At 41.7% G+C, this 19,343-nt stretch overlaps 1 long non-coding RNA gene and 1 other non-coding gene across 2 annotated transcripts in view; one reads left to right on the forward strand and one right to left on the reverse strand.

Moving 5' to 3' along the window:
* LOC139186871 (uncharacterized) overlaps positions 1-14,295 on the reverse strand; it is a 58,467-nt gene extending 44,172 nt beyond the window's left edge. Inside the window, exon 1 of the long non-coding RNA XR_011570488.1 lies at positions 14,198-14,295. This is a non-coding gene — a long non-coding RNA (uncharacterized lncRNA). The remainder of the gene's footprint in view (positions 1-14,197) is intronic.
* TRNAS-GGA (transfer RNA serine (anticodon GGA)) lies at positions 2,831-2,903 on the forward strand. Its single transcript has one exon. It is a non-coding gene; the product is annotated as a tRNA-Ser (tRNA).
* Positions 14,296-19,343: the final 5,048 nt, after the last annotated feature.

Consider the following 19,343-nt stretch of genomic DNA (forward strand, 5'->3'; position numbering starts at 1 on the left):
CATCACTTCATGGGAAATAGATGGGGAAACAGTGGAAACAGTGTCAGACTTTATTTTGGGGGGCTCTAAAATCACTGCAGATGGTGACTGCAGCCATGAAATTAAAAGATGCTTACTCCTTGGAAGGAAAGTTATGACCAACCTAGATAGCATATTCAAAAGCAGAGACCATTACTTTGCCAACTAAGGTCCGTCTAGTCAAGGCTATGGTTTTTCCTGTGGTCATGTATGGATGTGAGAGTTGGACTGTGAAGAAGGCTGTGCACCGAAGAATTGATGCTTTTGAACTGTGGTGTTGGAGAAGACTCTTTCGAGTTCCTCGGACTGCAAGGAGATCCAACCAGTCCATTGTGAAGGAGATCAGTCCTGGGATTTCTTTCGAAGAAATGATGCTAAAGCTGAAACTCCAGGACTTTGGCCACCTCATGCGAAGAGTTGACTCATTGGAATAAACTCTGATGCTGGGAGGGATTGGAGGCAGCAGGAGAAGGGGATGACAGAGGATGAGATGGCTGGATGGCATCACTGACTCGATGGACGTGAGTCTGGGTGAACTCCGGGAGTTGGTGATGGACAGGGAGGCCTGGCGTGCTGCAATTTACGGGGTCACAAAGAGTCGGACACAACTGAGCGACTGAACTGAACTGAAGAAACAAATCGTCTCTGCCCAGGTGGATTTCAATCTGGAGAGTTGTGAGAAGACAGAGAGATGCTTGGCACCTTCTGGCACAGGAGTGAGATGATCAGAAGGACTGAAAAAAAAAAAAAAGGCTTGAAGAATGTGTTTGAAAAGGGGAAAAGAAAGAGAGGAAGAGAGATTAGAAGCCAGGAAATTGGGGTTAATTTTTTCTGTGTGGATTTTTGGATGATACCACTCTATTGGCTAAAGCAAAGAGAAACTAAAGAGCCTCTTGATGAGGGTAAAGGAGAAGAGTGAAGGAGCCGGCTTAAGTGTAAATATTAAAAAAAAAAAAAAACAAAAAAAAAACAACTAAGATCATGCATCCAGCCCCATTACTGCATGGCAAATAGAAGGGGAAAAGGTAGAAGTAGTGACAGATTTCTTCTTCTTGGGCTCCAAAATCAGTGTAAACGCTGGCTGTAGCCATGAAATCAGAAGAAGATGGCTTCTTGGCAGGAAAGCGATGACAAACCTGGACAGCATGTTGAATAGCAGAGACATTACTCTGCCGACAAATAGTCGAGGCTCCAGATAGTCGAGGCTGTGGTCTTCCCAGGGATGACATATGGTTCTGAGAGCTGACCGTCAAGAAGGCAGAACGCCAAAAAATTTATCCTTTCAAACTGTGATGCTGGAGAAGACTCCTGAAAGTCTCTCGGACAGCAAGGAGATCAAGCCAGTCAATATTAAGGGAGATCAACCTGGAATATTCACTGGAAGGAATGATGATGAAGCTGAGGCTCCAGTATTTTGGTCATCTGATGTGAACAGATGACTCATTGGAAAAGTCCCTGCTGCTGGGAAAGATTGAGGGCAGAAGAGGAGGATGTTAGAGGATGAGATGGCTGGATGGCATCACTGATGCAATGAACATGAACTTTGGCAAACTCCAGGAGGTGGTGAGGGACAGGGAGGCCTGGCCTGCTGCAGTCCATGAGGCCACAAAGAGTTGGACACCACTGGGTGACTGAACAACTCTCTGTGTGGCACTGTGCAGTCATTTAATACTATCATTCATTCCATCATATTGAAATTATTTATACTCTATTTGTTCCCAGTAAATGGTGAGCTCTTTATGGAAAAATTCACATTTAATCCATCTTTTGTGTTCTGTGTCTCACATGGTAATGCCACATACCTGGCTTTGGTAAATGTTTTTTGAAAGAATCTAAACTTTGAGCCTCTATTCTTCATTCCTGAGGAATGCCTTCTTGCTCACCTTTAGAAATTATATTAAATGAGAGAGTATATATCTGAAGAGCCTTAAACATTCCATGGGCTACAGAAATGTGTGTTGTTACTAGTAGGTTTATAAGAAATAGCAAACAATGAATACATACACAAAACACTTCAGAGTTTACAAAGTGTTTTTCATATTCATTGCCTAATCTAATCTGGCGGACACACAGACTTATAGGAAGGTATTATTATGCTAATTTCTCAGAAGATACAGTTTGAATCTACATTTTAGCCATAAAAATATGCTTTATATTCATTTAGGGATAAATGTTCTCAAATGAATTTTACAGTAATTCTTATGTAATAAAGTAATGTTTTTCTTTTATAAAGTTTGAATGCTTGAATACTGAAAACTTTCATTTACCTTGGTCTGAATGTAATATATGTATATATATGTGTGTGTGTGTGTGTGTATGTGTGGGTCTCAGCTTGAGAGGCCCTTCAGATGTAGTACATTTCTGGTTTAATAATTTTGAAATAGATACATTTGTTTTTAAGAGCTTAAAATAAAAGTTGAGAGTGAGTGTGAACTTAGGAATTCAGACACACTTGTATCCCATTTCTCATTTCTTTTATGATCCTGTGAAGATCAGTATCCTTACCTATGAAAGCAAGAGAAAAATTGCATACACCTCCTAGAGTTATTTTGAAAATTAATTAAATAATGTTTAAAAGGTATTTGGCTTTGAACAGCAAATAATAGCTTTTTTCTATTTTGCATCATTAATGTGAAAATATTATATAAATTAGTAGCAATTATTAATATATTTTTGACTTAACAAGAGTAAATGTAGGGAGCACTTTTGTTGTCTGGGTCTTTTGTTAGAGAAATTACTGACAAAGATTTGGTATGATTTTCCGGCCAGTGAACAATTCACAAATGAGTCCTGCTTAGGTTCCAGTTCCAAATTGCCGGTGGCTCAGAGGTTAAAGCATCTGCCTGGAATGCAGGAGACCCAGGTTCGATCCCTGGGTTGGGAAGATCCCCTGGAGAAGGAAATGGCAACCCACTCCAGTATTCTTGCCTGGAGAATCCCGTGGAGGGAGGAGCCTGGTAGGCTACAGTCCATGGGGTCGCAAAGAGTCAGACACGACAGAATGACTTCATTTCACTAGGTTCCAGTAAATTTCAGGATCTTGATCCAGTCTGTGGTCCCAACTTGTATTTATTTCCCACATCTGCTATAACAAATCACCACAAAAATTTAGTGGCATAAAACAACAAAATGTTTAATTGTATAGTTCTGGAAGTCAGAAGTCTGAAATGGGTCTCCCTGAACTAAAATTGAGGTTTCCCACAACTGTATTCCTTTCTGGAGGCCTTGGGGGAAATTCATTCTCTTGCCTTTTCAGCTCCTAGAGAGTGCTCACATTCCTTGACTTGTGGCCCCTTCTATCTCAAGACAACAATGTTGCATTTCTGTTATCTCTCCCACTTACTTTCCTTTCATAGTTACCTCTCCCACTTACTTTCTTTTCAGTCTCCCTTTTCCACTTTCAGTTCAGTTCAGTCGCTCAATCTGTCCGACTCTTTGTGACCCCATGAATCGCAGCATGTCAGGCCTCCGTGTCCATCACCAACTCCTGGAGTTCACCCAGACTCATGTCAGAGTCAGTGATGCCATCTAGCCATCTCATCCTCTGTGGTCCCCTTCTCCTCTTGCCCCCAATCCCTCCCAGCATCAGAGTCTTTTCCAATGAGTCAACTCTTCGCATGAGGTGGCCAAAGTACTGGAGTTTCAGCTTTAGCATCATTCCTTCCAAAGAAATCCCAGGGCTGATCTCCTTCACAATGGACTGGTTGGATCTCCTTGCAGTCCAAGGAACTCGTAAGAGTCTTCTCCAACACCACAGTTCAAAAGCATCAATTCTTCGGCGCTCAGCCTTCTTCACAGTCCAACTCTCACATCCATACATGACCACAGGAAAAACCATAGCCTTGACTAGACGGACCTTAGTTGGCAAAGTAATGTCTCTGCTTTTGAATATTTTATCTAGGTTGGTCATAACTTTCCTTCCAAGGAGTAAGCGTCTTTTAATTTCGTGGCTGCAGTTACCATCTGCAGTGATTTTAGAGCCCCCCAAAATAAAGTCTGACACTGTTTCCACTGTTTCCCCATCTATTTCCCATGAAGTGATGGGACCGGATGCCATGATCTTTGTTTTCTGAATGTTGAGCTTTAAGCCAACTTTTTCACTCTCCACTTTCACTTTCATCAAGAGGCTTTTGAGTTCCTCTTCACTTTCTGCCATAAGGGTGGTGTCATCTGCATATCTGAGGTTATTGATATTTCTCCTGGCAATCTTGATTCCAGCTTGTGTTTCTTCCAGTCCAGCATTTCTCATGATGTACTCTGCATATAAGTTAAATAAGCAGGGTGACAATATACAGCCTTGACGTACTCCTTTTCCTAAGTAATCTAATACATTCACAGTTTCCAAGGTTTAGGAAATGGGCCTCTCTGGAGGGCGTGGGGAGGATATTATCCTCCCTATGACATAGCTCCAAATAAGAGTAGGTTCAGTTCAGTTCATAGAGGATAAGAATCTGCTCCAAATCTGAATTTAGGAAAGAAGAAGGATTTGTTTCTGATTTTGAGGTCTGAACTGAGTTTTGAAACTTTAATGGTTCCTATTTTTACATGGCCCTATATACCTATCAGCTTAGAGTTTCAGACACACCTAGCCCACAAAATTATCTTTGTTTCTGGTGCTGTCATGTGAGACCAGGAAAAGCAGCCCAGCTTGAGATGACAGCAGGGATTGATGACAGTTTAAAGTCTATGTCTCTTTTTTTTTCTTCTTGTCTCCTGTGTTTTTCTTCTTTTCTGAAAACCACCTAAGAACATCCAGTGTTTACAGCATCCTTCAAATTTCCACATCAAATTTCCTAGAAAGTGAGGAGAGCTCAGTAGTGAAATAAAAACATCAGAGGATTTAGTGGCTGTGAAGTGACCCTGGGGCTCCTCAGGTGGCACTAGTGGTAATGAAACTGTCTGCCCATGCAGGAGACACAAGAGACATGGGTTTGATCCCTGGGTCAGGAAGATCCCCTGAAGAAGGGCATGGCAACTCACTCCAGTATTCTTGCCTGGAGAATCCCATGGACAGAGGAGCCTGGCACGTTGCAGAGTCAGACATGACTGAAGCAACTTATCACGCATGCACATACATACTACCCTGACAATGGTAGAAGCCGTGGTCTGGGCTTGTGCAAGACACAACCATCCCTGGGTTATCCCACCTAGACATGCAAGTATGTATAATCATATATCAGGAGTCTCCTCTGTGCCAAGTGCCTTACAGATAGCATATCTAAGTGTCATCACCATCATTTTGAAGCAAATAAAACTGAATTTTAAAGAGAATTAATAACTTGTCAAAGAATATTCACCTTAAAGTCAGGAGGGTCTGGAGTCAAATCACAGTCTCTGATTCAAAAAGCAGAGATTTTCCAGCTCCTCCAAGCCTCTTTCCTGCACATGCCTATGCTCATCACACCAGCCTGCCTTTCTAACTAGAGTGTGAACTCTTGCTGGTCTGAAGCACATCTTTTTCATGTTTCCAGCACCCAGCTTTGTGTCTGATGTGTAGTCAAGGTTCAGCAATATTTGCTTATTTTATGAAGGTATGATTTAGTTAGGACACTGTATGGGTGTCTTAACTACAGCAGGCTGCAGAAAACCCCATAACCAGATGAGGCCATAGAAAGGCAAAATCAACTTAGGAACTTATGGAAATTTGGCCAGGGACTTCTTCTTTCCCTCCAGGAGTCATTTACATGGTATTTGACTTGGCTTTCTGAGATATATTAATCAATCCTCTAAACTCCATTCAAGGCTCCGTGTCACTCAGTTGTAATCAACTAGTGTTTATCTACTGAGACACTTAGGAGGCAACATGGAAAATGCAGCCTTTCAATGGAGTGCTTTAATTTAACCCCTCCCATTCAGTTTCATCTAAAGCCATCTCAAGTTGTAGACATGTACCATCTGTCCTAAAGGAGATACACTTAAAGCGAACTAACACAACACACATTTGTGGAGCTACTTATACCTAAGTGCCAAATGCTATGCTTGCACTAGGAATGGTTGAATATTAAAGACCCAACAGGACTTCCCTGGTGGTCCAGTGGTTAAAGATCCACCTGCCAATGAAGGGGATATAGGTTTGATTCCTGGTCTGGGAAGATTCCACACGCCACAGGGCAACTAAGCCCGTGCCACACAATAGTTGAGACGGCTCTCTAGAGCCCATAAGCTGCAACTACTGAAGCCCTCACGCGTGGAGCCCATGCTCTGCAACAAGAGAAGCTGCTGCAATGAAAAGCCCACACACACCACCACGAGTAACCCCCGCCTGCCACAATAGAGAAAGCTCGTGGGCAGCACCAAAGACCCAGCCCAGTGCTCCACACACAGAGGCTACAGCCTCTAGAATTGTTCAGTTTGCTAAGACTTCTCCTTTTTTGGATGACTTTTGAATATCCTGAAATATTTTTAATCATTTGAGGCTAAAAGAGTGTGTTGACAAATTATCTCCAACATAGCCAGACCAGGAAAACAAATGAATCATATAAACACTCGAAAAAGTCAGAATCCACCATCATGCCTAAGAAATGTGACAAATATGCTAGCTATTCAAAATAATTTGTTTTTCTTTTTTTAAAGCAATTTTGGATTCACAGCAAAGTTGAGGGAGTGGTACAGAGATTTCCCATACAACCCCTTCCATCATACATGTGGTCTCTCATTGTCAACATCCCCCACTATGGTGGTGCATTTGTTACAACTGATTAGCCTACTCTGACACATCATAGTCACCTAAAGTCCATAGATCACATGAGGATTTGTTCTCGGTGTTACATATTCTATGGGTTTAGACAAAAGTATAATAGCATATATCCATCATTATATTATCATGTACAGTATTTTCACTGCCCTGAAAATCCTCTGCTACATCTGTTCATCATCCCTTTGTCAACCACTGATTTTTTTTAAAGATCTTCACAGTTTTGCCTTTTCATTTAGTTAGAACCATACCATATGTTACCTTCTCAGACTGACTTCTTTCCATTAATAAAATGCATTTAAGGGTTTTCCATGTTTTTTCTGGAGAAGGAAATGGCAACCCACTCCAGTGTTCTTGCCTGGAGAATCCCAGGGATGGCGGAGCCTGATGGGCTGCCGTCTATGGGGTCGCACAGAGTCAGACGTGACTGAAGCGACTTAGCAGCATGCTTTTTCGTGGGCTAATTGGTCATTTCTTTCTAGTACTGAGTAATATTTCATTGCTATATATTCATTCATCTATAACATCTTGGTTGCTTCCAAGATTTGGCAATTGTGAATAAACTGCTATAAACATGGGAGTGCAGGTTTCCCTGTGGACACGAGTTTCCAGCTCATTTAGTTAAATATCAAGAAGTGCCATTGCTTGATCATATGGTAACTGTATGTTTAGTTTTGTAAGAAACTGACAAACTCTATTCCAAAGTGGCTGTGCCATTTTGCACCCCACCAGTACTGAATGAAATTTCTTGTTACTCCATATGCTTGTCGGCATTTGGTGTTGTCAATGTTCTGGATTTTGGCAATTCTGATAGGTATATGGGGCTTCACTTGTGGCTCAGTGATAAAGAACCTGCCTGCCAATGCAGAAGACTCGACTTTGATCCCTGGGTCAAGAAGATCCCCTTTACCTTCTGGGTAGGAAATGGCAACCGACTCCAGTATTCTTGTCTGGGAAGTCCCAAGGACAGAGGAGCCTAGTGGTCTACAGAACATGGGGTCACAAAAGAATCGGATGTAACTGAGAATGTCCAGATGTTCAAGCTGGTTATAGAAAAGGCAGAGGAACAAAAGATCACATTGCCAACATCCACTGGATCATAGAAAAAGCAAGAGAATTAAAAAAAAAAATGTACTTCTGCTTCACTGACAACACTAAAGCCTTTGACTGTGTGGATCACAACAAATTGTGAAAAATTCTTAAAGAGACGGGAATACCAGACCATCTTACCTGCCTCCTGAGAAATCTGTATGCAGGTCAAGAAGCAATAGTTAGAACTGGACATGAAACAACAGACTGGTTCCAAATTGGGAAAGGAGTACATCGAGGCTGTATATTGTTACCATGCTTATTTAACTTATATGTAGAGCAGAGTACATCATGTGAAATGCCAGAATGGACGAAGCACAAGCTGGAACCAAGATTGCCAGGAGAAATATCAATAACCTCAAATACGCAGATGACACCACCCTTATGGCAGAAAGTGAAGAAGAACTAAAGAGCCTCTTGATGAAAGTGAAAGAGAGTGAAAAAGCTGGCTTAAAACTCAACATTCAAAAAATGAAGATCACAGCATCTGATCCCATCACTTCATGGCAAATAGATGGGGAAACAATGGAAACTGAGAGACTTCATTTTCTTGGGCTCCAAAATCATGGCAGCCATGGTGACTGCAGCCATGAAATTAAAAGACACTTGCTCCTTGGAAGAAAAGCTATAACCAACCTAAACAGCATATCAAAAAGCTGAGACATTACTTTGCCAAGAAAGGTCTAGTCAAAGCCATGGTTTTTCCAGTGGTCATGTATGGATGTGAGAGTTGGACCATAACAAAATCTGAGCACCAAAAAATTGACGCTTTGAACTGTGGTGTTGGAGGAGACTCTTGAGAGTCCCTTGGACTGCAAGGAGATCCAACCAGTCAATCCTAAAGGAAATCAGTCCTGAATATTCATTGGAAGAACTGATGCTGAAGCTGAAGCTCCAGTACTTTGGCCATGGATGCAAAGAACTGACTCATTGGAAAAGACTCTGATGCTGGGAAAGATTGAAGGCGGGAGAAGGGGATGACAGAGGATGAGATGGCTGGATGGCATCACCAGCTCTATGGATATGAGTTTGAGCAAGCTCCAGGATTTGGGGATGGACAGGGAAGCCTGGCCTGCTGCAGTCCATGAGATCGAAAAGAGTCAGACACGACTGAGTGACTGAACTTATAGTGACTAAACAACAATATATAGTTTTTTTATAGCCCACTGTTGTTTTACATTTCACTGATGACATATGATGTGGAGAATTTTTACATGTGCTTATTTGCTATCTATATCAAATTTGTGGGTGGAGAGTTCTTCATATCTCTATACCCTTTATTATCCTTTTAGTGTCTCTATGACCTATAGTAATGTTTCCTCTTTCATTTTTAAAATTAGCAATTTATGTTCTCTATTTTTAGTAAACCTTATTAGAGGCTTATTGATCAGAGATATAGCTTTTGGATTGGTGCTTTTCTCTACTGATTTTCTGTTTTCCATTTCATTGATATCTGCTCTCAGATCAGATCAGTTGCTCAGTCGTGTCCGACTCTTTGCGACCCCATGAATCGCAGCACACAAGGCCTCCCTGTCCATCACCAACTCCCGGAGTTCACCCAGACTCACACGTCCATCGAGTCAGTGATGCCATCCAACCATCTCATCCTCTGTCATCCCCTTCTCCTCCTGCCCCCAATCCCTCCCAGCATCAGACTCTTTTCCAATGAGTCAACTCTTTGCATGAGGTGGCCAAAGTACTGGAGTTTCAGCTTTAGCATCATTCCTTCCAAAGAAATCCCAGGGCTGATCTCCTTTAGGATGGACTGGTTGGATCTCCTTGCAGTCCAAGGGACTCTCAAGAGTCTTCTCCAACACCACAGTTCAAAAGCATCAGTTCTTCAGTGCTCAGCCTTCTTCACAGTCCAACTCTCACATCCATACATGACCCCTGAAAAAACCATAGCCTTGACTAGACGAACCTTAGTTGGCAAAGTAATGTCTCTGCTTTTGAATATGCTATCTAGGTTGGTCATAACTTTCCTTTCAAGGAGTAAGCATCTTTTAATTTCATGGCTGCAGTCACCATCTGCGGTGATTTTGGAGCCCCCCAAAATAAAGTCTGACACTGTTTCCCCATCTATTTGCCATGAAATGATGGGACTGGATGCCATGATCTTTGTTTTCTGAATGTTGAGCTTTAAGCCAACTTTTTCACTCTCCTCTTTCACTTTCATCAAGAGGCTTTTGAGTTCCTCTTCACTTTCTGCCATTAGGGTGGTATCATCTGCATATCTGAGGTTATTGATATTTCTCCCAGCAATCTTGATTCCAGCTTGTGTTTTTCCAGTCCAGTGTTTCTCATGATGTACTCTGCATATAAGTTAAATAAGCAGGGTGACAATATACAGCTTTGACGTACTCCTTTTCCTATTTGGAACCAGTCTGTTGTTCCATGTCCAGTTCTAACTGTTGCTTCCTGACCTGCATACAGATTTATTAAGAGGCAGGTCAGGTGGTCTGGTATTGCCATCTCTTTCAGAATTTTCCACATTTTATTGTGATCCACACAGTCAAAGGCTTTGGCATAGTCCAGAAAGCAGAAATAGATGTTTTTCTGGAACTCTCTTGCTTTTTCCATGATCCAGAGGATGTTGGCAGTTTGATCTCTGGTTCCTCTGCGTTTTCTAAAACCAGCTTGAACATCAGGAAGTTCACGGTTGCTGAAGCCTGGCTTGGAGAATTTTGAGCATTACTTTACTAGCGTGTGAGATGAGTGCAATTGTGTGGTAGTTTGAGCGTTCTTTGGCATTGCCTTTCTTTGGGATTGGAATGAAAACTGACCTTTTCCAGTCCTGTGGACACTGCTGAGTTTTTGAAATTTGCTGGCATATTGAGTACAGCACTTTCACAGCATCATCTTTCAGGATTTGGAATAGCTCAACTGGAATTCTATCACCTCCACTAGCTTTGTTCTAAATATCTGCTCTAAATCTTCCTATTTTTCTTCTGCTTACTTTGGATTTAATTTGTTGTAATTTTTCTAGTTTCCTGAGATGGAAACTTTATTAATTTAGATCTTTCTTCTTTTCTAATATATGCATGCAATGCTATAAATTTCCCTTTAAGCGCTGTTTTTGCTGCATCTCACAAATTTTGATAAGTTGTGTTTCATTTGATTAAAAAATATTTTTAAATTTCTCTTGAGATTTTTTCAATTCATGTAATTAGTCAGAAATCTATTATTTAAAATCCATGTATTGGGGGATTTTACATTTATTTTTCTGTTATTTATTTGCAGTTGATTTCATTATGGTCTAAGTGCAGTTACTGTATTATTTATATTATTTTAGATTTACTAAGAAGTGTTTTATGGTTCAGAATGTGGTTTGTCTTGGTAAATGATTCTATGAACTGAGAACAATGTGGTCTTGTATGAAATAGCTTATGGGTGTCAATTATATCTAGTAGATTGATAGTGTTTTGAGGTCAACTGTGCCTTTCCTGATTTTCTGCCTACTGGATATGTCCCTTTTTGATAGAAGGATGCTGAACTCTACAACTATGATAGTGGATTCATCTATCTGTCCATGCAGTTTTATCAGCTCTTGGGTAACATTGTTTGACTTTCTCTTGCTCCTCATACACATGTTAAGAATTGTTATATTTTGTCAGAGAATTGACACTCACAATCCACGTACAGGAACATTAGTAAAGATAATAACTGTTGGAATTTGAAAAACTGTATAGCTAGATTTCTCTGCATTTTATAACTTTGGATAAACTGTGTTTTAATTTTCATTTAGTTGAGACTATTTTTTAAATATTTGTATCCTGCATCATATCAAGCTTTGTAACCTTAAACATGGGGCTTAAGATTTCTACTTAGAGAGGTAAGTCCTTGAAAAGCATTTGCTTCTAACATAGAATGCAATCAGTTCAGTTCAATAATCACAATTAAAAGTCTGATCCAAGATGTAGCTTCCTTCATTGATACATTGTTTCAATTTAGGAGGACGTGTCTTTGCAATTATTCATTTGCATACATGTTCTTCACTGTTAGGTTAACATTATGGAAAGCATGCAGTTCTGGAAGCCATTAAACTAGCTCTCTCTTGCACTAAAGAAAGTCTCTTCAATAGATTTTCAATTTTTAATCCAGTACTTACTCTTTAATTATGAGATAAGTTGCCCTTGATTGCTTCAAAGCATCCACATATTGAAAAAATTGTGTACCTACTGGCATAACTTTTATACTTTACTGATGTTATTTCTCAATTTGCCAATGGGCTATAAGATAATTCTTGTGAAAGGAATATTTGTTATAGCTGAACAAGGTGTGGTAAAACTCCAAGACTTCCTCACGAAAGATGCTCTTTGCCAGTGTCTCCTAAGTCTTGGTCACCAGAACAGACCACAACAAAAAGTTAATTTTTCTGTTCCTGACAGGCAATTAAGAAATGTATCAATTCCTAGACACAGGATCGGAGACAAGAAATTTTAAGGCAAAGTCAGGAGACAGTGCCCAAGATCCAGCAAGGATCCATGGGCTATTTTATTCACTTATTCATGTATTCAGTGAACATGTTTTGAGCATGAACAATTTATCAGGTGTTCAGCAAAAGACAGATTCACAGTGTGCCTTCAGCACTGCCACTTACATTATCTCCCTCAATTTTCACAGCAACCCAGTGAGGCAGAGATTTCCCTTCGTTCTATTTTGCAGGTGAAGAAGCTGAGCTACCCTGTAACTGGGAATGCAAATGTGATGCACCTATAGTATAAAAGAGAAGGAAATGGCAACCATGCTTCGTTCTTTGTACAACAAGGAATAAAAAGATGTACAGGATATAGTTTCTATCTCTAAGAGTTCCTATCTAAATTATCCAGTTAATTATCTAAATTAACTAATTTAGATAGTTCCTATCTCTAAGAGTAGGAGAACTTATTTGATGAGGGAGGTGGGGAGAGTGCCATATGCTTGCCAAAAAATTAATGCATTAATTGATGCTTTCAACTGTGGTTCTGCAGAAGACTCTTGAGAGTCCTTTGGTCAGCAAGGAGATCAAACTAGTCAATCCTAAAGGAAATCAACCCTGAATATTCAATGGAAGGACTGATGCTGAAGCTGAAGTTCCAATACTTTAGTCACCTGATGTGAAGAGCCAACTCATTGGAAAAGACCCTATGCTGGGAATGATTGAGGGCAGGAGGAGAGGGAGCCATAGAGATAGTTGGATGGCATCATCGACTCAATGGACATGAATTTGAACAAACTCCTGGAGAGAGTGAAGGACAGGGAAGCCTGGCGTGCTGCACTCCATGGGGTTGCAAAGATTCAGACGTGACTAACAACAAAATAATGCAATATACACTGAACGCTCAATTAGAATGCAGGTTCTTAGAATAATTAGAGTCAGAAGAGCCAGATGTCACAGTAAGTTGACCAGATCAGAAAAAAGCTTTCCAGAGTGGCTCAGAGATTTCAACAGGCCCCTGAAGGATAATGTCCTAGGTTGCTAATGGGAAACTGGGTAATTTAGTCAATTCTCTCTACCTCGACCGCCACAGTTTTTAGTGGGTTGGCCAAAAAGTTCGTTCAGGCTTTCCATATCACAGAAAAACCCAAATGAACTTTTTGGCCAACCTCATACATTATTTTCAAGTCCTCTTGTCCACACATATCATTTTGTCGTGTCTGAGATGTAATCTTGTTACTGAAACCCAACTTGTGTGCCAACACACAGAAAGGCCAAACAATACCAAAATATTAGAGTCTGGAACAGAGAAAGGTGTATTGAGGACCCTGCAAGGAGATAGTGGCTCATGTCTTAAAATCCCCAAACTCCCCAAAAGCTCTCAGCAAAGCTCTTTTCTGATTGAGGTGAGAGAGGGGTGTGTGAGTTGTTGGCAAACATTTTTGGTGTCACAGTTTTTGTTTTTAAGGTCAGGTCATGGTCAGGACCTTTTCCCTGTAAATCTCCATCCAATGAAATTCTCCATTCTGAAATGAAAGGGCCATGTCCCCAGGCACAACTTTCCCCCTCTGAGGTCCAGTCCTGGCTAAGAGGAGGCAGGTCTCAGCTGGCAGTTCCCTCAGGGCCAGGCCCCCAGACCCTGAACTGCAATCCATGCTTGCAAGGAACCAGATGCCCAGGACCCAGCTGGCTCTCAGGCTCCTCAGGCTGCCCAAATAGGGGAGGGGAGGGCCCAGGTCCCACAGACTGTGACCCATGCAGATGGCTGATGCCATGAGGTTGCAGAGGCAGGGATGAGGGAGAGGTTCATTCATTACTGCCTCAAGGCCTGGGTCCAGCCAGTGGGTGGCCTTGGCGAGGACTCTGGAGCCCTGTGGGACACAGCACCCAGCCTCTTCCCTGGCCCCCCAGATCACCTGCTGGCCTGAGACCAGGTGAGTTGGAGGGCCCTGGGGAGAAGGCGGGGATCTGCCTCTTACCTCACTCCCCGCCTGACGACCACCATTCCACCAACCGTTGGCTGAATGGGCCACTAATGGCCGCTCACTGACAGTTGCTCACCTGGGGCGGAGCCCACTGTGGTGCCAACCAATGACTGAGCAGGACCACTAACAGTTATTCACTGACAGTTGCTTGCTTGGGGAAGGGGCCGGCTGTGGCACCCAATGGATTAGTGACCATTAGTGGTCTCATGGTAACCGCTGCCTGGTAATGGATTTTGGGTAACACTGCACAGCAACAGCTGCATGCCAAGAGCTGCCCACGGCAGCTACTACAATCTCACAAACCCCACCTAGTTATATCGTCTCCAGCAATCATTTCTAAATAGTATGGAAATGGTGATTATTCCTAGACCATACAAGGAGATTATAACCAAGAGAAACTTGCTGTTCTTGGCTTTTCCTCGCCAATTCTGAATACATCATATATGACTATGCCCTTAAAGCTTTCATTGCACTCAATCATCCATAGCTTTGAATTGCTGCAAACGCATCTCTGTCAGAGTCAACCCTGTGGTCTTGGGGTCGATGTTACCACACGCTAATCCCTGTGGGTATTTTCTGACGTCCCTTTTGGGTCGTACAAGTAATGAATCATCTTCGAAACTACCGGGTTCTGCTTTCTTCTCCTCTGAGGCTTCTTGCAGACTTTACTTTCCATTTGCCAAGAACTCCAGTAATTTAGGAAATTCAGCAATATGCCCGTTCACTCCAAGGAAAAGATTTTCCTATTTCCCCATGAAGGTCGTGTGTCTCTTCCTTCTCCCTTCTTGTGGCATATACTTCTGAAATCTAGGAAGTACCCCACAATGGCATTATTTGGAGCTATAAAGTGCCTCAGGTGAGTTGCAACATATTTTCAGCCCTTTATTTCTCCTGTAAAGTTATAGAGAGTTCGACTGAATGAGTGGTTTTGCACAATAGTTAAAAGTCCAAAGCAGAGTTAGCCTTGATTTAAATCCTGTCTGACATATGAGCTTGAGTAAGCTTCTGACCTTTCTAAACTTTTATCTCTTGACTTGTAAAATGGAAAAAAAAAAAAAAACAATTATAAGGATTAAATGAGAAACTTTATGCCAAACGCTTAGCACAGTGCTTTACATTTTCAGTTCAGTTCAGTAGCTCAAACATGTCCGACTCTTTATGACCCCATGGACTTCACCATGCCAGGCTTCCCTGTACATCACCAACTCCCGGAGTTTACACAAATTCATGTCCATTGAGTCAGTGATGCCTCCAACCATCTCATCCTCTGTCATCCCTTTTTCCTCCCACCTTCAATCTTTCCCAGCATCAGGGTCTTTTCCAAAGAGTCAGTTCTTCGCATCAGGTGGCCAAAGTATTGGAATTTCAGCTTCAGCATCAATCCTTCCAATGAATAGTCAGGGCTGGTTTCCTTAAGGATTGACTGGCTGGTTGGATCTCCTTGCAGTCCAAGAGACTCTCAAGAGTCTTCTCCAACACCACCATGCAAAAAGAGCATCACTTCTTTGGTGCTCAGCTTTCTTTATAGTCCAACTCTCACATTCATACATGACTACTGGAAAAACCATGGCTTTTACTAGATGGACCTTTCTTTGACTAGACAGACCTTTGTTGGTTGGCAAACTAATGTCTATGCCTTTTAATATGCTATCTAGGTTGGTCATAACTTTCCTGCCAAGGAGTAAGCATCTTTTAATTTCATGGCTGCAGTCATCATCTGCAGTGATTTTGGAGCCCAAGAAAGTAAAGTCTCTCACTGTTTTCACTGATCTTCGTTTTGTGAATGTTGAGTTTTAAGCCAGCTTTTTCACACTCCTCTTTCACTTTCATCAAGAAGCTCTTTAGTTCTTCTTCACTTTCTGCCATAAGGGTAGTGTCATCTGCATATTTGAGGTTACTGATATTTCTCCCAGCAATCTTGATTCTAGCTTGTGCTTCATCCACCCTGGCATTTTGCATGATGTACTCTGCATATAAGTTAAATAAGCAGGGTGACAATATACAGCCTTGACGAATTCCTTTCCCAATTTGGAATCAGTCTATTGTTCCATGTCCAGTTCTAACTGTTCCTTCTTGACCTGCATAGTACATCACGCAAACTGCCAGGCTGGATGAAGCACAAGCTAGATTACTCAGGAGGCAAGTCAGGGGGTCTGGTATTCCCATTTCTTTCAGAATTTTCCAGTTTGTTGTGATCCACAGATTCACAGGCTTTGACATAGTCGATAAAGCAGAAGTAGATATTTTTTTTTTTTTGAACTCTCTTGCTTTTTCGATGATTCAATGGACATTGGCAATTTGCTTTCTGATTCCTCTGCATTTTCTAAAACCAGCTTGAATATCTGGAAGTTCACGGTTCACGTACTGTTGAAGCCTGGCTTGGAGACTTTTGAGCATTACTTTGCTAGCATGTGAGATGAGTGCAATTGTGCAGTAGTTTGAACATTCTTCATCAATGCCTTTCTTTGGAATTGGAATGAAAACTGACCTTTTCCAGTCCTGTGGCCACTGCTGAGTTTTCCAAATTTGCTGGCATAATGAGTGCAACACTTTCACATCATCATCTTTTAGGATTTGAGATAGCTCAACTGAAATCCCATCACCTCCACTAGCTTTGGTCATAGTGATGCTTCTTAAGTCCCAGTTGACTTCACATTCCAGAATGTCTGGCTCCAGGTGAGTGATCAAACCATCATGGTTATCTGAGTCATGAAGATCATTTTTTGTACAGTTCTTCTGTGTATTCTTGCCACCTCTTCTTAATATCTTCTGTTATATTAGGCCCATACCACTTCGGTCCTTTATTGTGCTCATCTCTGCATGAAATGTTCCCTTGGTATTGCTAATTTTCCTGAAGAGATCTCTAGTCTTTCCCATTCTATTGTTTTCCTCTATTTCTTTACATTTGATCCCTGAGGAAGGCTTTCTAACCTCTCTTTGCTATTCTTTGGAACCCTGCATTCAGATGGGTATATCTTTCCTTTTCTCCTTTGCCTTTCGCTTCTCTTCTTTTCTCAGCTATTTGTAAGGCCTCCTCAGACAACAGTTTTACCTTTTTGCATTTCTTTTTCTTGGGGATGGTCTTGATTACTTCCTCTTGTACAATATCATGAACCTCCGTCCCTAGTTCTTCAGGCACTCTGTCTATGGGATCTAGTCCCTTTAATCTGTTTCTCACTTCCACTGTATAAACATAAGGGATTTGATTTAGGTCACACCCGAATGGTCTAGTGGTTTTCCCTACCTTCTTCAATTTAAGTCTGAATTTGGCAATAAGGAGTTCATGATCTGAGCCACAGTCAGCTCCCTGTCTTGCTTTTGCTGATGGTATAGAGCTTCCCTGTCTTTGGCTGCAGAGAATATAATCAATCTGATTTCGGTGTTGACCATCTGGTGATGTCCATGTGTAGAGTCTTCTCTTGTCTTATTGGAAGATGGCGTTTGCTATGACCAGTGTGTTCTCTTGGCAAAACTCTGTTGGCCTTTGACCTGCTTCATTTTATACTCCAAGGCCTAATTTGCCTGTTACTCCAGGTATCTCTTGACTTCCTACTTTTGCATTCCAGTCCCCTATGATGAAAAGGGCATCTTTTATGGGTGTTAGTTCTAGAAGGTCTTGTAAGTCTTCATAGAACTGTTCAACTTCAGCTTCTTCAGCATTATTGGTCGGGGCATAGACTTGGATTACTGTAATATTGAATAATTTTCCTTGGAAACAAACAGCAATCATTCTTTTTGAGATTGCATCTAAGTACTGCTTTTCGGACTTCTGTTTACTATGATGGCTACTCCATTTCTTCTAAGGGATTCTTGCCCACAATAGTAGACAAAATAGTCATCCAAGTTAAAGTCACCCATTCCAGTCCATTTTAATTCACTGATTCCTAAAATGTCAATGTTCACTTTTGCCATTTCCTGTTTGACCATTTTCAATTTGCCTTGATTCAAGGACCTAGCATTCCAGGTTCTTATGCAATATTGCTTTTTGCAGCATGTGACTTAACTTCTATCACCAGTCACATCCACAACTGGGTGTTGTTTTTGCTTTGGTTCTGTCTCTTCATTCTTTCTGGAGTTATTTCTCCACTGGTCTCCCATAGCATATTGGGCACCTACTGACCTGGGGAGTTCATCTTTCAGCATCCTATCTTTTTGCCTTTTCATGCTGTTCATGGGGTCCTCAAGGCAAGAATACTGAAGTGGTTTGCCATTACATTCTCCAGTGGACCACGTTTTGTCAGAACTCTCCACCATGACCCATCCATCTTGGGTGGCCCTACATGGCATGGCTCATAGTTTCATTGAGTTAGATAAGGCTGTGGTCCATGTGATCAGTTTGGTTAGTTTTCTGTGATTGTGGTTTTCATTCTGTCTGCCCTCTGATGGATAAGGATAAGAGGCTTATGGAAGCTTCTTGATGGGAAAAACTGACTGAGGAGGAAATTGGGTCTTGTTCTGATGGGTGGGGCCATGCTCAGATGGGTAGGGCTGTGTTCCCTCCCTGTTGTTTGACCTGAGGCTAAACTACGCTGGAGGTAATGAAGATAATGGTGACCTCCTTCAAAAGGTCTCATGCAAGCACTGCTGAACTCAGTGCCCTCGACCCTTCAGCAGGCCACCACCGGAGACTCCTGGACACCCATGGCCAAGTCTGGGTCATTCTCTAGTGGGATTACTGCTCCTTTCTCCTGGGTCCTGGTGCACACAAGGTTCTGTTTGTGCTCTCCAAGAGTCTGTTTCCCCAGTCCTGTGTAAGTTCTGAGGGCTCTATGGTGGGTTTAATGGCAACTTTCTCCAAGAGGAAGTGCTTTACACACTGAATATACTAACTGTCGACATCTTATTCTGATTCATGTGTTCATCAAGTATTTATTCAGGACTCCCTGCTCACCTCTATGCCAGTCACTAAATATAAAGGGGTGAATAAGACTATCATAGTCTCTGCTTGTTGGCTAGTTATAGCTCCTTTAGTTGGTTAATGACATGGATGAACCAACACCTTCCTCTAAGTCTGATCAGTTTTATCTCCCTCATATTTTTCACTCCCCACCTCTCTCTTTGATCTCACTTTTGTTGCCCATATGGGGAGGGCAAGAGGAAGGGAAGGCATTGGTATATTTATTAGGCACTTATTATGGGC

This window comes from Bos indicus, chromosome 14, assembly GCF_029378745.1.
Source record: "Bos indicus isolate NIAB-ARS_2022 breed Sahiwal x Tharparkar chromosome 14, NIAB-ARS_B.indTharparkar_mat_pri_1.0, whole genome shotgun sequence".
Classification (NCBI taxonomy): domain Eukaryota; kingdom Metazoa; phylum Chordata; class Mammalia; order Artiodactyla; family Bovidae; genus Bos; species Bos indicus.